This window comes from Bubalus bubalis, chromosome X (genome assembly GCF_019923935.1).
Source record: "Bubalus bubalis isolate 160015118507 breed Murrah chromosome X, NDDB_SH_1, whole genome shotgun sequence".
NCBI lineage: Eukaryota > Metazoa > Chordata > Mammalia > Artiodactyla > Bovidae > Bubalus > Bubalus bubalis.
The window spans coordinates 30,239,980-30,258,005 of NC_059181.1; the positions used below are offsets into that span (position 1 = coordinate 30,239,980).

Here is an 18,026-nt window from a genome sequence, read left to right on the forward strand (position 1 = left end):
AGTCCTGTTTCCCACGGCACCATCTAACTTTCTCTTTCATTTTGGCGCTACAGGAGCCTTTCAAATCTCATACTAAAACAGCTGCTTTTGTTCCTGTTTTATTTTTCCTCGCTCTTTCATTTATTCATTCATTCAAACTCAGTGTTTTTCAGAGTTTTTCCTATGTGCCAATCACTGAGGAGACATGTGCTCTGACCTCAGGGATTTGTTGGCCTAGGATGGAGACGGGCAAGAACAAAACTATGATAGTTCAGCACAGTGAATTCTATGATAAAAAATGAGGAGAGACAGATACTACGGGCGAGAAAATTATTGAGGGGTGTCTCACAATCATGGGATTTAGTCCAGTGAATTAGTCGGAGAGATGTCAGGAAACAAACCATCCCGAATATTTTCACGGAGAGAATTTAAAGAATTGATCATTAGATGACTGAAAAGGCAAGAGAACTCTTATAATATATTGTTGACGTAGCAACTGCGTGAAGCAGCTCCTATGCCTAGAGCTGGTGGAACCAAGGAAAGCGGTTAGGATTATTCCAGTCATTAAAACTTGGATATTTAGACCAGGGGCATTGTGGAGCTGAAACCTCTGAGCTGGAAGCAGCATCTCCTGATGCTGGAATCTCTGAGGGAGGCTTGAGATGCTGTGTCTGCAAGTGGGAAAACGGCAAACTGCTTCCAACTGCTGCTATGGGAAGAAGCCACTGTCCTGAGAGCTTCCAGTCTCCTTGCAGCCTGGGAATGAGAATGAGACACATAGTGCCAAGCTGAACCTGATCCACGTTCTGAAGCAGAGCAGCTGCAGTGTTGAGAACCACTTATTTTGGAAGCTGGGTGTGGTCAGAAAGGGGGCCATTCAGTCAGGTTACACACCCACACATAGTGGGAACCAGTGTGTTAAAACATTTGTAGCAAACCTGCTTCAAGTTCAAGGATTCATACCAAACAGAACTGCCTCAGCCAACTCACAAAACCATGAGTGAGCAATAAACCTGTATTGTAGTACAGCACTGAGGCTTTTGTTTATTACATGTCATAAGTGGACTAATATAGCTGCTCTGTCCCACAAAGTAAGCAAGAGTTGCATGCTAAGTCACTTCAGTCGTGTCCAACTCTTTGAGACTCTATGGACTTGGGCCCACCAGGCTCCTCTGTCCATGGAATTTTCCAGGCAAGAATACTGGAGTGGGTTGCCATGCCCTCTTCCAGGGGATCTTCTCGACCCAGGGATCAAACCCAGGGATCTCTTACGTCTCCTGCATTGGCAGGTGGGTTCTTTAGCACTAGCGCCATCTGGGAAGCCCTGAGCCAGAGTTAGTTCCCTTCTATCCTGTTTCTTCACCATCCCTAGACTTGCCATCCTGGTATATTTGGTCCAGTATGGCTGAGCATCACATGACATTCTAGTCATTAGGAAAAGGAAGGCATCCCCATTTCCTTTAAGGCCACTACCATGGGTTATTACCATCACTTAACCATGTTATTTTATCTATATGCAGGGTAGACTGGAAAATGGGGTCTTATTCTAAGCAGTCTTACGACTTTATAAAAAAGGTTGGGAACACAACCAACAGTTCCATAAAATGATCAAAACTCAGACCTTGATTTAAAATTGTTTCTTCTCTCTCCAGTTCAGTCCTGCCCTCAGAGGGGAGCTTAAAGTCAAAGAAGCAGGTATAAGCCTTATCTTTCTGTTCCTTAGGCTTCTATTTCTCCCCTTGTTTTGCTAACCACAGCCTTTTCTAGGGAAGAGAGTGGCAATGAAGATGGTAAATTATCGCTTTACAGGTACAATCATAGGATAGCTTTGTCCTCTCTGGACATGACAGATGTCTAAAATTAGCTCTTTCTCTGTTTCATTTGGGGGCTCTTCTTAGGCTCCCACTGAGAAGATGGGATAGCACATCCTAGGACGTAAATGATGCTCTTTCTTCTATTTGGCCTCTCTCTCCTCAGCCCCTTGTCTCTTTTATTTTTTGATGCTATTTTAAGTCCTCTCTAGGCTGTCAATTTCTTTTATGTGACAGGCATCCAAATGCTGGCTCTCTCAGGGGGTGAGTATGATTCTTCAGCACCTTCCTTGTGGCTCGGTTCTTTGATATGAATCAAGCTTTTCTAATTTCTCACTTCCTGCCTCCTGTAGAATACCCACAACTTCTTACTTCCGGTATCCCCATATCCACTGGCAGGGCACAAGCAAGAGGCTCAACCTTTTTTACTTTCTGTGCAAGTCACTAGATCTGTGAGAAACTCACATATCCTGGCCATGCTGAACAACAGACGTGGTACCCTGTCACTGCTGCTCAGCAAGCTTCCAGCCTTCAGAATTCTTCTGGCAAGAAGCAGGCAGTATTGTCTATGTTGCCACAGGTCTCCAAACCCCAAAGATAGTGGTTGACTCGCCCTAAAATTCTCTCTAGATTCTCTCTAGATAGGTATTAACAGCTGCAGTTCAGTAACCAAGCAGTTGGACAATGATACATCTTGAAGACACTCCTTGCTCAGCTCTCAGAAGTCCCCTTGCCTAGCTTTGCCTTCCCCATTGGGAGAGAAAATTTACAACACTCTCAAAGGTGATAACTAATAAAAATTTCCCTTCTAGTCTTCTCTCATTTAAGCTACAGGAAGTGTTTAAGTTATACATAGTCACAGAACCAGTTTTGCCACCTCTTGATGAGCCTTTAGGGAAGGGCCTAGAAGCTCTCTCCCCAGTGTTCATTGTAGCAGTATTTACAATAGCCAGGACACGGAAGGAACCTAACCTGGAGAAGGGCATGGCAACCTACTCCAGTATTCTTGCCTGGAGAATCCCATGGACAGAGGACCCTGGCGGGATATGGTCCACAGGGTTTCAAAGAGTCGGACACCACTGAAGCAACTTAGCAGCAGCAGCAGCAGGAAGCAACCTAAATGTCCATCGACAGAGGAATGGATAAAAATGTGGTACATATATACAATGGAGTATTACTCAGCCATAAAAATGAAAGAAATAATGCCATTTGCAGAAACGTGGGTATACCTAGAGATTGTCATACAGACTGAAGTAAGTCAGAGGAAGAAAAACAAATATCATATAAGATTGCTTGTTATGTGGAAGCTAGAAAAATGGTACAAGTGAACTTATTTGCAGGGCAGGAATAGAGTCACAGATATGGAAAACAAATGTATGGTTACCAAGAGGGAAAGCAGAATGAATTGGGAGACTGAGATTGACATATATGCACTACTCTGTATAAAATAGGTAACTATTCCCTGGTGGCTCAGATGATAAAGAATCCACCTGCAATAGAGGAGACCCGGGTTCAATTTCTGAGTCAGGAAGATCCCCCGGAGAAGGAATGGCAATCCACTACAGCAATCTTGCCTGGAGAATCCCATGGACAGAGGAGCCTGGCAGGCTACAGTCCATAGGGTGACAAAGGGTTGGACACAACTAAGTGACTAAGCAGAGAATGAGAACCTACTGTATAGCACAGGGAACTCTACTCAGTGCTCTGTAGTGACCTAAATGGGAATGAAATCTAAAAAAGAGTGGACAGGCATTTCTCTGGTGGTCCATGGTTAAGAATCTGCCTGTCAATGTGGGGGACACAGGTTTGATCCCTGGTCTGGGAAGATCCCACACTTTACTAGAAGCAACAATTAGAACTGGACATGGAACAACAGACTGGTTCCAAATTGGGAAAGAAGTACGTCAAGGCTGTGTATTGTCACCCTGCTTATTTAACTTATATGCAGAATACATCATACGAAATGCCGGGCTGGAAGAAGCACAAGCTGGAATCAAGGTTGCCGGGAGAAGTATCAGTAACCTCAGAGATGCAGGTGACACCACCCTTATGGCAGAAAGTGAAGAAGAACTAAAGAGCTTCTTGATGAAAGTGAGAGAAGAGTGAAAAAGTTGGCTTAAAACTCAACATTCAGAAAACTAAGATCATGGCATCTGGTCCCATCACTTCATGGCAAATAGATAGGGAAACAATGGAGACAGTGACAGACTTTATTTTCTTGGGCTCCAAATCACTGCAGATGGTGACTGCAGCCATGAAATTGAAAGACGCTTGCTCCTTGGAAGAAAAGTTATGACCAACCTAGATAGCATATTAAAAGCAGAGACATTACTTTGCTGACAAAAGTCCATCTAGTCAAAGCTATGGTTTTTCCAGTAGTCATGTATGGATGTGAGAGTTGGACAGTAAAGAAAGCTGAACGCCGAAGAATTGATGCTTTTGAACTGTGGTGTTGGAGAAGACTCTTGAGAGTCCCTTGGACTGCAAGGAGATCCAACCAGTCCATCCTCAAGGAAATCAGTCCTGAATATTCATTGGAAGGACTGATGCTGAAGCTGAAACTCCAATACTTTGGCCACCTGATGCGAAGAACTGACTCATTGGAAAAGACCCTAATGCTGAGAAAGATTGAAGGCAGGAGGAGAAGGGATGACAGAGGATGAGATGGTTGGATGGCACCACCGACTCAATGGACATGAGTTTGACTAAATTCTGGGAGTTGGTGATGGACAGGGAGGCCTGGAGTACTGCAGTCCATGGGGTTGCAAAGAGTTGGACACGACTGAGCGACTGAACTGAACTGGGAAGATCTCACATGCTGCAGAGCAAATAAGCCTGTGTGCCACAACTACTGAGCCCGCCTTCTAGAGCCCATGCTCTACAATAAGAGAAGCCACTGCAAGGAGAAGTCCACACACCACAACTAGAGAGTAGCCTCTGCTTGCTGAAACTTGAAAAAGCTCACACATAGCAACAAAGACCCAGCCTACTGATTCACTTTGCTGCACACCAGAATGCAACACAACATTGTAAAGCAACTATACTCCAATAAAAACTAATTTAAAAAAAGAATGTGATAGAATTTGTAATGTATCCTCTTCAGTTGTTTCAGAGACGTGTACCATTTAAGATATTTTTGGCTTCATTTGTTGAATTAATAAACTATTGCCACGTAACCAAAGCACTCTAAAACATAATAGCCTAGAATAATAACCATTTTATTTGCTCATTATGCAATAGATTTGCAATTTGGGTTGGGCTCAGCTGGCAGCACTTCTGGTCTCACCCAAGGTCACTTAGGGTGATAAGAATAGAGGCAATTCATGGTACCAACAAGGGCTCCCTCTCACCAAGTCACCCTAACTCTACAGAGTATGGTCTAAAAGCTAAAAAGTTAGTTGGGCCTTTAATGGGTCATTTCATTAGGCTGTCTGAGGTATGTGATGAGACCAGTGATTCTGATGGTCATGTGCAACTTCTTTGCAGTTAACATAGGTCCACTGCTTTTAAGCAATATGGTGTGGGAGACCACATCAATAGGTGACCGTTTTGTAAACTCTTGAATGGTGGTGCTGCTGGGGGAACTGTGAATAGGAAAGGCAAACTCATAATGAGAGTATGAATCAGTTCTGGAAAGAATGAATTTCTGCCCCACAGTCATACACACACACCCCATGTGGAAGGGATCCAAAGCAATCAATTTGCTCAAGTGGCTGGCTGGTCTCCTTGAGAAACGGTGCCATAATGTGGCTCATGTTGGTTTCTGCAGGTGGTGGGTTGGGCCAGCAATGGCTAATTGTGCCTGAGTGAGAGGGAACCCTTGTCGAACCTGAAGAGCCAGCCTGGATTCTGTTGACAGGATCACTGGCTCTGCGTCCTCGTAGAGCAAGCCTATGAGGAAACATTGGTGATAGGCGGCTGGGTGCCAGGAAATCTGGATTTGGGGTGCCAGCTGCTTAGAGGCATTGTCTGGGACTCTGAGGCTGAAGAGATGTGACAGTCCTGTGAGAGAAGGAAGTCCCACGGGAAACTGAGCTCTGGTGCAACCCACCCCTCTGGGAGAAGGGCAGGTCTCTGGTTCCAGTTAGCTTTATGCCTGAAACCCAGCATGAATTTTTTTTAATTTATTTTTAATTGAAGAATAATTACAATACTGTGTTGCTTTCTGCCATACACCAACGTGGATCAGCCATAGGTATACATATGTCCTCTCCTAGCATGAATTTTCAGAATCACTTTCAGACAAATTTGTATTAAAAGTACTGTATTTAAATAATGTTAATTTTCACTTCTGTGTAGGCCCTTGATTTACTTTTACCTTGTGATTTGGTGGTTCTCATGAGAAAGGGGTTCCTTATAATCTAAAATTTCCCCTATAATCTACTTTGCTTCCCACCTAAGCTTCACTTAGCACTTCCCTCGGTATTGGCCAGCATCCTAATAATGAGGGTGTCAGAATGCTTTCTGAGCCTGCCGAAAGAACTAAAGGTAGCCTATGCTTACTTTTCCTATCATAACCACAATGAACAACAAAATTGAGCCTTTTTATAACAAGACACCTAAAGAGGGGAAAAATTATTAATGAAGTACAAAAGACAAAGAATGAAGAGACACCAGTTGCCCATCACCCCCACCCTTTTACCCCTGATCCCAGGGCAGAATGTACTCATTGTTTCAAAATTCTCTAACTTGACAGTTGTGTATCTGGGGATGGATGGTGGGTTAGTGCTCCTCCTGGAACATGACTCACCTACACTCACCAGGACTATTTTTGGAACAACCCAGAGGAATTGCGTTGGGTCTCAGGATGTGACCTGAGCTGGATACAGCAATCTCAGCAACTTCAGCTGGTGACCAGGATCAATCCTTTCACATTCCTCCCTTTCTCTGCTAGCCCCCATTTCTAAACACCAATGCTCCCATCCAGCGGTCAGTTCCTCACTGGATCATCTCTACCAAGGCAGTCATCTCAGCGGTGATAACCTTTCTCTCAGAAGAAAGAGTCTCATTAAAATTGGCTCATCATCTTTTTCTTGTCTGGAGTCAAAAGTCAATTAATAATAGGAATAAAAACACTTAGGGAATCAGTTCTCTAAACCAGTACAAAGTTATCTCTAATTTCGTTTCCCTAAAGTCCATTTCAAATAGAATATATGCTCTATATTTACTCCAAAATAAATGTATTGTGACTTTCCTTCATGCTAGATCAGCTCAATGATGCTGTAAGAGAATCCTCATACACAGGCTGGGAGAGCTCACTTTCCCAAACCATTAGGTTGAAAGAATCACAAATAGATTTAAGCCAGCAAGGTAGGTTTGCTACAGATCCAGTGGGTTGATAAATGGTGTACAGCATCCTTCCTAGTCAGGAGAGGAAAACACCATTTCTGACTAGGCAGGTAGAAGAGAATGAATGGATAGGTAAATTAGGAAGAATTTCATATGGAGTGAAAGATTACATATAAGATTACAGCAATGGTACAGAACATATGTAGTGAATACTGTGATGCCACCAAGATCCCATCTTCAGGGCAATGTATCTGTTCCTGAGTTACTGGAGCTACCCGTTTCCAACAGCTTACATCTATGTCCCTTGCTGGGAATTACCTGCCTCCTGAGAAATCTCCATGCAGGTCAAGAAGCAACAGTTAGAACTGGACATGGAACAAGAGACTGGTTCCAAATTGGGAAAGGAGTACATCAAAGCTGTATATTGTCACCCTGCTTATTTAACTTATATGCAGAGTACATCATGAGAAATGCTGGGCTGGATGAAGCACAAGCTGGAATCAAGATTGCTGGGAGAAATATCAATAACCTCAGATATGCAGATGATACCACCCTTATGGCAGAAAGCAAAGAAGAACTAAAGAGCCTCTTGATGAAAGTGAAAGAGAAGAGTGAAAAAGTTGGCTTAAAACTCAACATTCAAAAAACTAAGATCATGGCATCGGGTCCCATCACTTCATGGCAAATAGATGGAGAAACAATGGAAGCAGTGAGAGACTTTATTTTCTCGGGCTCCAAAATCACTGCAGATGGTGACTGCAGCCATGAAATTAAAAGATGCTTGCTCCTTGGAAGAAAAGCTATGACCGACGTAGACAGCATATTAAAAAGCAGAGACATTACTTTGCCAACAAAGGTCCATCTAGTCAAAGCTATGGTTTTTCCAGTAGTCATGTATGGATGTGAGAGTTGGACCATAAAGAAAGCTGAGCACTGAAGAAGTGATTCTTTTGAACTGTGGTGTTGGAGAAGACTCTTGAGAGTCCCTTGGACTGCAAGGAGATCCAACTAGTCCATCCTAAAGGAAATCAGTCCTGAATATTCATTGGAAGGACTGATGCTGAAGCTGAAGCTCCAATACTTTGGCCACTTGACATAAAGAACCGACTCATTGGAAAAGACCCTGATGCTGGGAAAGACTGAAGGCAGGAGAAGGGGATGACAGAGGATGAGATAGTTGGATGGCATCACCAATTCAATGGACATGAGTTTGAGCAAGCTCCAGGAATTGGTGATGGACAGGGAGACCTGGCATGCTGCAGTCCATGGGTCGCAGAGTCAGACACGACTGGGGGACTGAACTTAACTGAAGACAAAGTTTCTGGCTTAGAGGTATTTTCCAGTCTTTTGGAGAAAAATGTCACATCAACAAATAACTATAATGAAAGTGAAAGTTGCTCAGTTGTCATGTCTGACTCTTTGTGATACCATGGACTATATAGTCCATGGAATTCTCCAGGCCAGAATACTAAAGTGGATAGCCTTTCCCTTTTCCAGGGGATCTTCCCAACCCGGGAATTGAACCCAGGTCTCCCGCATTGCAGGCAGATTCTTTACCAGCTGAGCCACAAGGGAAGCCCAATAAACATAATGGAGTGTAGAAAATGAAGCCATAGTTCATGCCTTTGGTGTTCTAGAAACTATGGGTCTGGAGAAAGTGTTTGGGAGAGGGAAAATTGGGAAAAGTTACAGGAAGAAGACATTTGGGGAGATTGTCTTGAAAGAGGTCATGTGTAAACTCAAAATAAGTAAATATATGCTCAGTTCTTATAAATGAAACAATAAATATTCAGTTATATTGTTATTTTAATTTTACCAAGGAGAAATTATATGGAGAATTTTTTAGAATTTGTCCTTTTCATACCTAGAAAGATCACTGATTGTCTCTCAAATCCTATGTTCCCAATCAGAGGGAACTCTTCCTTAACTTCTCACTGTATAATCTTCTGACCTGTGGTCATTGGCATACCAAATTGGAAAGTGATAGCTGGGAGATGATAAATCAGGGTATATGACAGTGAGTTCTTGTGATATTGTGATTCTTAAAAAGGGAACAACAAGCCTAAAATGGAGTCACTTGTGCTAAGCTCACAACACCAAACCGAGACTTAATATCTAAATTGCAGTTTCAATTTCTTTCAGAAATGGAACCTTAAACCAGTCAATCTAGAACTACCTGGTCAGTAGTAGTGAGGTAATCTGATAGATCCCCTTCTGTCCCCTAAAGAAAGGTGACCTGGCTTGAAACAATCAGCTCTTTGCTAGAATAACTTCCTAGTCCTGCCTCCTTCTGCCTGTACGTCTTCCACTTTTTATAGCATTTTGGAGCTCCTTTCTATCTTCTAGATGGGATGCTGCCCAAGGCATGCCTTGTTTTCATTTTCCTTTTGGCCATGCCACAGCATACTGGATCTTAGTTCCCCAATCAGGGATTGAATCCGTGCCCCCTGCTTTGGAAGTGTGGAGTAACCACTGGACCGCCAGGGAAATCCCCCATAAATTGTTGAATAAAGACAATTTTACTCAGTTGAATTTTGTTTGTTAATTTACTCCTACATATTTTATTCTTCTTTGGAGGTAATGATGCTAAAGCTGAAACTCCAGTACTTTGGCCACCTCATGCGAAGAGTTGACTCATTGGAAAAGACCCTGATGCTGGGAGGGATTGGGGGCAGGAGGAGAAGGGGACAACAGAGGATGACATGGCTGGATGGCATCACCAACTCGATGGACATGAGTTTGGGTGAACTCCAGGAGTTGGTGATGGACAGGGAGGCCTGGTGTGCTGTGATTCATGGGGTCACAAAGAGTTGGACACGACTGAGCGACTGAACTGAACTGAACTGATTTTATTCTTTCTGATGCTTCTGGTGTTTTTTTTTTTTTTGGCTCCACTGCATGGCATTCAGAATTTCCCAGGCCAGGGATCGAACGCAGGCTCCCTATAGTGGAAGCTCATAGTCTAAACCACTGAACCACCAGGGACATCCTAAATTTTATTTTTTAAATTTGTTAGTTAATATCTGTTCATTTTTAAAAAATTTATTTATTTATTTGGCTGTATTGAGTCTTACTCATGGCTGCATGTGAAATCTTCCCAGACCAGGGACTGAACCCATGTTCCCTGCACTACAAAGCAGATTGTTTACCACTGAGCCACCAGTGTGTGTGTCAATTGCTTAGTTGTGTCCAACTCTTTTGTGACTCCATGAACTGTAGCCCACCAGGCTCCTCTGTCCATGGTATTCTCCAGGCAAGAGTACTAGAGCGAGTGGTCATTCCCTTCTCCAGGGGATCTTCTGGACCCAGGGATCAAACTCTGGTCTCCTGCCTTGCAGGTAGAGTCTTTACTGTCAGAGTCACCAGGGAAGCCCCGGGAAGTCCTCAAATTTTATTTTTTAATGCAATTTATAATAAGGAATATATGTGGTCTTTGTCCCCATTCTTGGCACAGAACTCTAAAACCATTGGAATTTCTTAAGTGAAGCTCCTAGTCACCAGGGCTGGTTCCCAAGGAAACCAACAACAGCGATTAGAGAGTTGGACGCTTCGGTCCCATCCCCCAACCTGTGTTGTTTTTCAGTCACTCAGTCTTGTCTGACTCTTTGTGACCCCATGGACTGCAGCACACCAGGATTCCCTGTCCTTCACTATCTCCTGGAGTTTTCTCAAACTCATGTCCATTGAGTTGATGATACTATCCAACTGTCTCATCTTCTGTCACCCCCTTTTCCTTGTGACCTCAATCTTTCCCAGCAGCAGGGTCTTTTCCAATGAGTCAGTTCTTCACATCAGGCGCCCAAAGTACTGGAACTTAGCTTCAGCATCTGTCCTTCCAATGAATGTTCAGGTTGATTTCCTTCAGGATTGACTGGTTTGATCTCCTTGCTGTCCAAGGGGCTCCAAGCGTTTTCTCCAGGATCACAATTTAAAAGCATCAGTTCTTTGGTGCTCAGCCTTATTTATGGTCCAACTCTTACATCCGTACATGACTACTGGAAAAACCATAGCTTTGACTAGATGGACCTTTGTTGGCAAAGGGATGTCTCTGCTTTTTAATACATTGTCTAGGTTTGTCATAGCTTTTCTTCCAAGGAGCAAATGTCTTTTAATTTCATGGCTGCAGTCACCATCCACAGTGATTTTGGAGCTGAGGGGAGAAGGACTGGAAGTTGAATTAATCACTAACATCCAATGATTTCATCAACCATGCCAACTTAATTCAGTCTCCATAAAACACCAAAAGGACAGGGTTGGCAGAGCTTCCAGGTTGGTAAACACATGGAGGTTCTGGAAGGATGGTGTGCCCTGAAAGGGTAGAGAAGCCCCATGCCCTTTCCTGATACCTTGCCCTAGACATCTTTACCATCTGGCTGTTTCTGGGTTATATCCATTTATAGTACACAGGTAGTCTAGTAAATAAATTGTCTCCCTAAATTCTGTTATCTATTCTAGCAAAATTAATCAAACCCAAGGAGGGGATTATGAGAACTTCCAATTCATAGTCAGTCATTCAGAAGCATATGTGATAACCTGGATTTTGAATTGGTATCTGAAGTGGAAAGGGATGGGGCAGTTCAGTGGGATCTAACACTAGCTCCAGGTAGATGGTGTCATTGACCAGAACTTAGTTATATGACGTCTAACTTCATATGCCCATGAAGCAGGTTAGAATGGATTTTAGTATATGTATTTTTGTAGATTCTTACTTTACCTATCATTATATCAAACATTTTCTGTGTTATTTTCAGTCTTCATTATGGAAGATGTTACTATTTCTGAAAATATTTGTTATCCTTTTCCTCCGGGTCCATCCCTAACAGAACCAGTTCCTGGTGGGCCTCCCTGCAGTAGTGACATGGAGTCTGCCCCATTGATATCAGGCTTGGTCATGTGACTTGCTTTGGTCAGTGGAATCTGACATATCCCACATCTGAGCACAAGCTTTAGCTCTTAAATTATTAAATTATTATTAAATTATTGTACTAATCTATCCTTGCTCTTTCTTCACTGCCTTGAGACCAATATGGAGCTAGTCCTTCCAACTGGGTCCTGGGATGAAGCAGAGTTGCAACTGAATTGCAAAGGATAGGTAACTGAGTGAGAAATAACTGTGATAAATCACTGAGATTTGGGGATTATCTGCTACTGCAGCAAAATCTACCAAAGCTGACTGGTACAATAACAACTGCATATTATTCCATTGTGTTATGTACCCTGATTTTTTTAGTCCACTCTTCCAATATTGGACATTTTGGTGGTTTCCAATATTCTTATACTGTATTATTAATATAAATAATGCTGAAATGGACACCTATGTACAATTTTTGTTGTTGTTTCTCTTCAGTTATTTCCTTAGGAAACAGTTTTCAGCACAGAAAACTGGATCAGCATGTATGAACATCATTATGGCTCTTACTCTCCAAAGGGGTATATTGTCTGTGTATGAGTCACATTTCAGCAAAAGTCATGAAAACCACTCTAATACTTTTAACAGAGGGAAAATAAAGCAGAAAATTGGCTTTATAAGTAATAGAGACGCTAAGAAGTCAAGAGTAAAATAACCCAGAGATTGGCAATAGCAGAAAGATTCTGCCAAACTTAAGCATGGAGGGAACACTTGGATGAGCTGGTATTACCAGGGGCAGAAACCAGGACCATCTAAACAGAAATAGAACTATGATGGAGTCTGTCTGGTCAGACTCTCCATTAGTAGCTGGGATCATCAAGGAAGGTATGGTTTGGGAAAAGGTGGACTCATGGAAGATATGCTGTAGAAAACAGAAAAAGTGACAGAGATAAATACTTTGGACTCTTCCATTTTCTTGCTCTCCAATCTTCTGCAAGTATTGTCCATTGAGCAAACTTACCCTGAAGCCAGAGAACAAAGGAACTTGGAAAACATAGTTTTCTATGACACAGGGCAAGAGAAGGGCAGTGAGGTGTCTGAAAGCAAGCTGGACAGTAATGGATGAATAAACCACTTAACCAGTCTTTCCAGCATTGTGCATTATCATTGTTATAAATGTTGCTATCGTGGCATGAGATGCAATGTAATTTACTGACACTGAAGTCACTCTTGGATTTGAAAGCTGCTCAAAGCTTTTCCTGGAGAAGGCGATGGCACCCCACTCCAGTACTCTTGCCTGGCAAATCCCATGGACGGAGGAGCCTGGTAGGCTGCAGTCCATGGGGTCGTGAAGAGTCAGACATGACTGAGCGACTTCCCTTTCACTTTTCACTTTCCTGCATTGGAGAAGGAAATGGCAACCCACTCCAGTGTTCTTGCCTGGAGAATCCCAGGGATGGTGGAGCCTGGTGGGCTGCTGTCTATGGGGTCACACAGAGTCGGACATGACTCGAAGTGACTTAGCAGCAGCAGCAGCAAAGCTTTTCCTAGTTACATGACCTTGGGTAATTTGCTAGACCTCAGATTCTCTTATATAAAGTTGTTGTGAAGGAACTTCCCTGGCAGTTCCGTGGTTAAGACTCCATGCTTCCACTGCAAGCGGCATGGGTTCAATCCCTGGATGGGGATCTAAGATCCTGCATGCCATGTGGCATGGCCAAAAAAAAGAAAAGAAAATATTGTGACGATGGGAACTTCCTGGTGTCCAGTAATTAGGACTATATGCTTGCACTGCAGGATTCAATTGCTCGTTAGGGAACTAAGATCCTGCAAGCCATGTGGCCCGGCCAGAAAACAAGATGTGAAGACTAAATACATGAATATAAATACAAAACACTTAGCATAATGTGCAGCATGAGATAGATTGTTTGGTCAGGCCACACAAGATAGCTGTTCTCTTGCTCTCTGTACATCCCCTGGCTGACCACTGTGCCTGCTTCACCTCTACCCTACACACAAGACTGACCTTCTTCTGTATTGATACTTGCCCCAGGCCCCAGCTAATGATTGTTCTTACTCTATCTTATCTTTGGTGTGCCCCTCTATTTGTTTCCCTGGTAACTAATAATGAACCCACCTGATGTCAATTCCCCTATAACTGGTATTTCCCCCTCCCTCTCACAAACCATCGGCCAGAACTTAGTTCCATGACCACATCTAAGTACAATGGAGACTAGGAAATGAAGTTTTTATTTTAGGTGGCCATCTACTCAGCTCAAACTTCTATTATGATAATAGAAATGGCAAACAGGTATGGGGTGGGGGGAACTACTGGCCTCTCCCATTCTGCTATTCTGGCCATGCGAACATTTGTGAGTGCTCTTCTTCCCATATGTATTAATGGAACATACACATTGCCAAGGGAAACTCTCAAGTACAATCCCATTTTACTGAAGGGGAGCAACATTTGCTACCCCCAAAATATGATTATCTTGAGCTAGTTAAGTTCAAGTAGGAAAAGATAAGCGATGCTTTGAAAACACAGAAGTTACTCTTTTGTAAGAGATATTTACATTTATAAGGGAAATCTTCATTTGTAAGGGTTTTTCCCTCTCTGTACCAGGAAAAGGAAGGTGACTAAAACTTTAGTCTTCTAGTGGAGAAGGCAAAAACTTAGATCTGCTTCACAACCTTACCCATGATTACTGTGCTTTTCCTGGTCGCCTCCCGTAACTGGCCTCCCTGTTCCCCCAACATCCTTCTTCTGTCTTTAACTGAAAATGCTGGTGGCTTGGACCATTTCAGGGCATTACTCAGTTTTCCTGTGTCTCATCCATATCTACAGGAGGTATCCATGTTATTAAACTTCTATTTTTCTCCTGCTAATCTGTCTTTTATTCAGGGAGGTGGATGTTCAGCCAAGCACCTAGAATGAGAGAGGGAAAGTGATTTTTCCTCCCCTAAACTACATACAGCTCAAAATCCAGGACCTCTGAGTGATATGTGACCCCCAATGTCAGGATCAGATGTGTTTCCTTGTGATCCTGAAATCTCTAAAAACTCTATAAAAAATAAGATAGTGATGTGCCCCATCCACATAATCATGGTGGAGTAGGAGCAAGGTGACAAACACAGAAACACCAATGGAAAGGGAGAAGTGGAACCACTCAGCAGTAGTCTGTTCATGGCAATTATTGAGTCCTGGTTTGGAAATGCAAAAGCTGCTTGTCCTGGCATTGGATTAAATCACTTAATTAGCTCATCTGATAATCTATAGCTTTACTCTCTTAAAGGAATGCCATGTCTGTTTTACTCTATGGCCCTTGTCTTTGTCCTCTGGAATTTTCATTTCTATTGGTTATTATGGCCACATCTGAAGTGGGTCTTTCTTGGGGATTGTTCAATTTTCACAGCCTGTTTCCTGCTGAGCAGTTTGGGGGTCTTAACACTGCTTGGAGGTAAAGCATGCGTGCTCAGTCACGTCCAACTCTTTGCGACTCCCTGGACCATAGACTGCCAGGCTCCTCTGTGCATGGGATTTTCCAGGCAAGAATACTGGAGTGGGTTGCCATTTCCTACTCCAGGGGATCTTCCTGATCCAGGGATTGAACCCACATCTCTTGTGTCTCCTGCATTGGCAGGTGGATTCTTTACCACTAGCATCACCTGGGAAGCTTGGCGGTAAAGGGGAGAATTTACCATCCCAAAATATGTCTCTTTGGCATAAGGATTATTTTGAGTGGATTGTTTTCAAGAAACAGCAGATACAGGAAAAATTCTGAAAACCAAATAGAAATTATTTACCCTTTTTAAAGAGATATTTACATTTATAAGGGAAAGCTCCATTTGTAGGGGTGTCTCCCATTCCGTGGGCTTCCCAGGTGGCACAGGGGTAAAGAATCTGCCTGCCATGCAGAAGAGGAAAGAGTTGTGGATTCAGTCTCTGGGTCAGGATTATCCCCTGGAGGAAGACACGGCAACCCACTCCAATATTCTTGCCTGGAAAGTTCCATAGACAGAGAATGCTGGTGGGCTACTGCTTATGGGGTTGCAAAGAGTCAGACACGATGAAGCACACACACACACATACACATACACACACTTCATCTCTGTACCAGGACAAGGAGAATAATTCTAAATATCTGGAAACTGTAATCAAGGGAGAAGGCAATGACCTATATCTATATGTCCACCATACCTTTATTCACTCTGCTTTGCCTGGTAAACTCCCCAATCTGACTGCCCCTGCTCTGTCCCCCGTGCACCTGCCCCAGCCCCATTTTCTTTTGTCTTTAGCTTAAGATGGTATTTAAGTGATGGTTCAGGTCATTTGGGGGGAGTTACTGAGTTTTCCTGGATATCTCAAATGTATACAGGGAAGTACACATGTTGCTAAACTTCCGTTTTTCTCCCATTAACCTGTCTTTTACTACAGGAGGGTCTCAGCCAAGAACCAGAAGGTTAGAGGGAAAATGACTTTTCCTCCCCTACAGTGACTCTTAATAATAAGCATGGTCATTTGCCAGGTTTCTAGTTTCTTTTGCTTTCAAATTCCTGTAACACCTAATAGGCTTCTGTTCTATTTGCTGCTTGTAAATTACATATAGAAGTAAGGAGCTGCTAGACAGCAGAAGTCTGTCTTGACCATGAACTTCTCTGGATGAAGGAGGCAGAAGGAAGTAACGGCCCAGGGATAAACGGGCTCGCAGTCCCCAGGAACTAGACCACGAGGTGCAAGTGCCCAAGGCCCGGTCCTATGACGTGTCATGGCCCTCTGGAGCTGCGCTTCCAATGGATCCAAAGCCATCCTGCCCCGGGCATCCTCCTACAGCTGTCCCAGTTCGGCAGCTTCTCAGCTGAAGATGTGTAGCAATGGGTGGACACCAAGGGGAAATAGTGGTCCCCCCTGCAGCCAGGGGACCCCAGCACTGGCTCTCATCTGGGCCAATCTGGGTCTGGATCTGATTGATACCCTTGGTAACCCCACAGGCTGAGCTCTGGGTGCTCGCTTATAGCACACTGTGGCAGTACTGGCCATCCATCCTGCTCAAAGGCCCATCCTGCAGGGGAAGATGCATTCACCTCAAATGCATCCACCTCACCTCAGCACTCCCTGGGGATCATGGTGTCATCAGTAGCATGCAGCCAAACTGCGAAGTGGCTGTGTTCATTAATGGGCCCTTGGCCCTGGCAGATGAAATACCCTTCTTCCTCTCCGTCAGTGTGGTGATCCTGATTCTAGGGAATGCTAATGCCTTCCTGTTTCCCAAGTATTTCCAGAAGGTACTGCAGCTATGCCTTATGTCAAAGCCTCTCTCCTTGACTGGTAATGAGTAGACAGTGTCAGAGTGGTCCCAAGCACAGCTCCAGAGGGTAAAGGTTGATCCAACAATAATATATTAACTTTTTTTTAAATGTAAAAAGATAATCAAAACAGAAAAGTTAAAGAAGAAGTAACCACAGCCCAAGATCTCTTCCAGGTAAATTCTCTTAACCATTCCACTCTTCTCTGTGCTGACTCATCTTCCTCTCCTTCAATTTGATGGTTGCTTTCTTAAGCTCTTCTTAATAGGTTTGGGTGGGAAATTGATATCCTTAATACAGTTGTCCCTCAGTACCTTAGGGAGATTGGTTCCAGGATCCCCATGATATGCAAATCTATGGATGTTTACATCCCTTATATAAAATGGCATAGTATTTGCATGTAACCCTTTTTGTCTGGAGAATCCCAGGGACGGGGGAGCCTGGTGGGCTGCCATCTATGGGGTCGCACAGAGTAGGACACGACTGAAGTGACTTAGCAGCAGCAGCATACACATTCTCTCATATGCTTTAAATCATCTCTAGATTACTTATGATATCTAATATAATGCGAATGCTATGGAAAATAGTTACAAATACAAGGTAAAATGCTACATAAATATTTGCTAGTGTCATAAATTCAAATTTTGCTTTTTGAGACTTTCTGGAATTTTTTTTTCCTTGAAAATTTTCTATTCTAGATTGTTTGAATCCACGGATACAGATCCTGCAGACACAGAGAGTTGAGGTATGACCTTTACCTCTGTTCCGGCTCTCATTTACTGGTTGAGAGGGAA

General features: G+C 43.2%; 1 pseudogene; it reads left to right on the forward strand.

The window, feature by feature from the left end:
- The first annotated feature begins 16,684 nt into the window (after window positions 1-16,684).
- On the forward strand, window positions 16,685-17,450 carry LOC112582022 (annotated as a pseudogene).
- The last annotated feature ends 576 nt before the right edge of the window (window positions 17,451-18,026 follow it).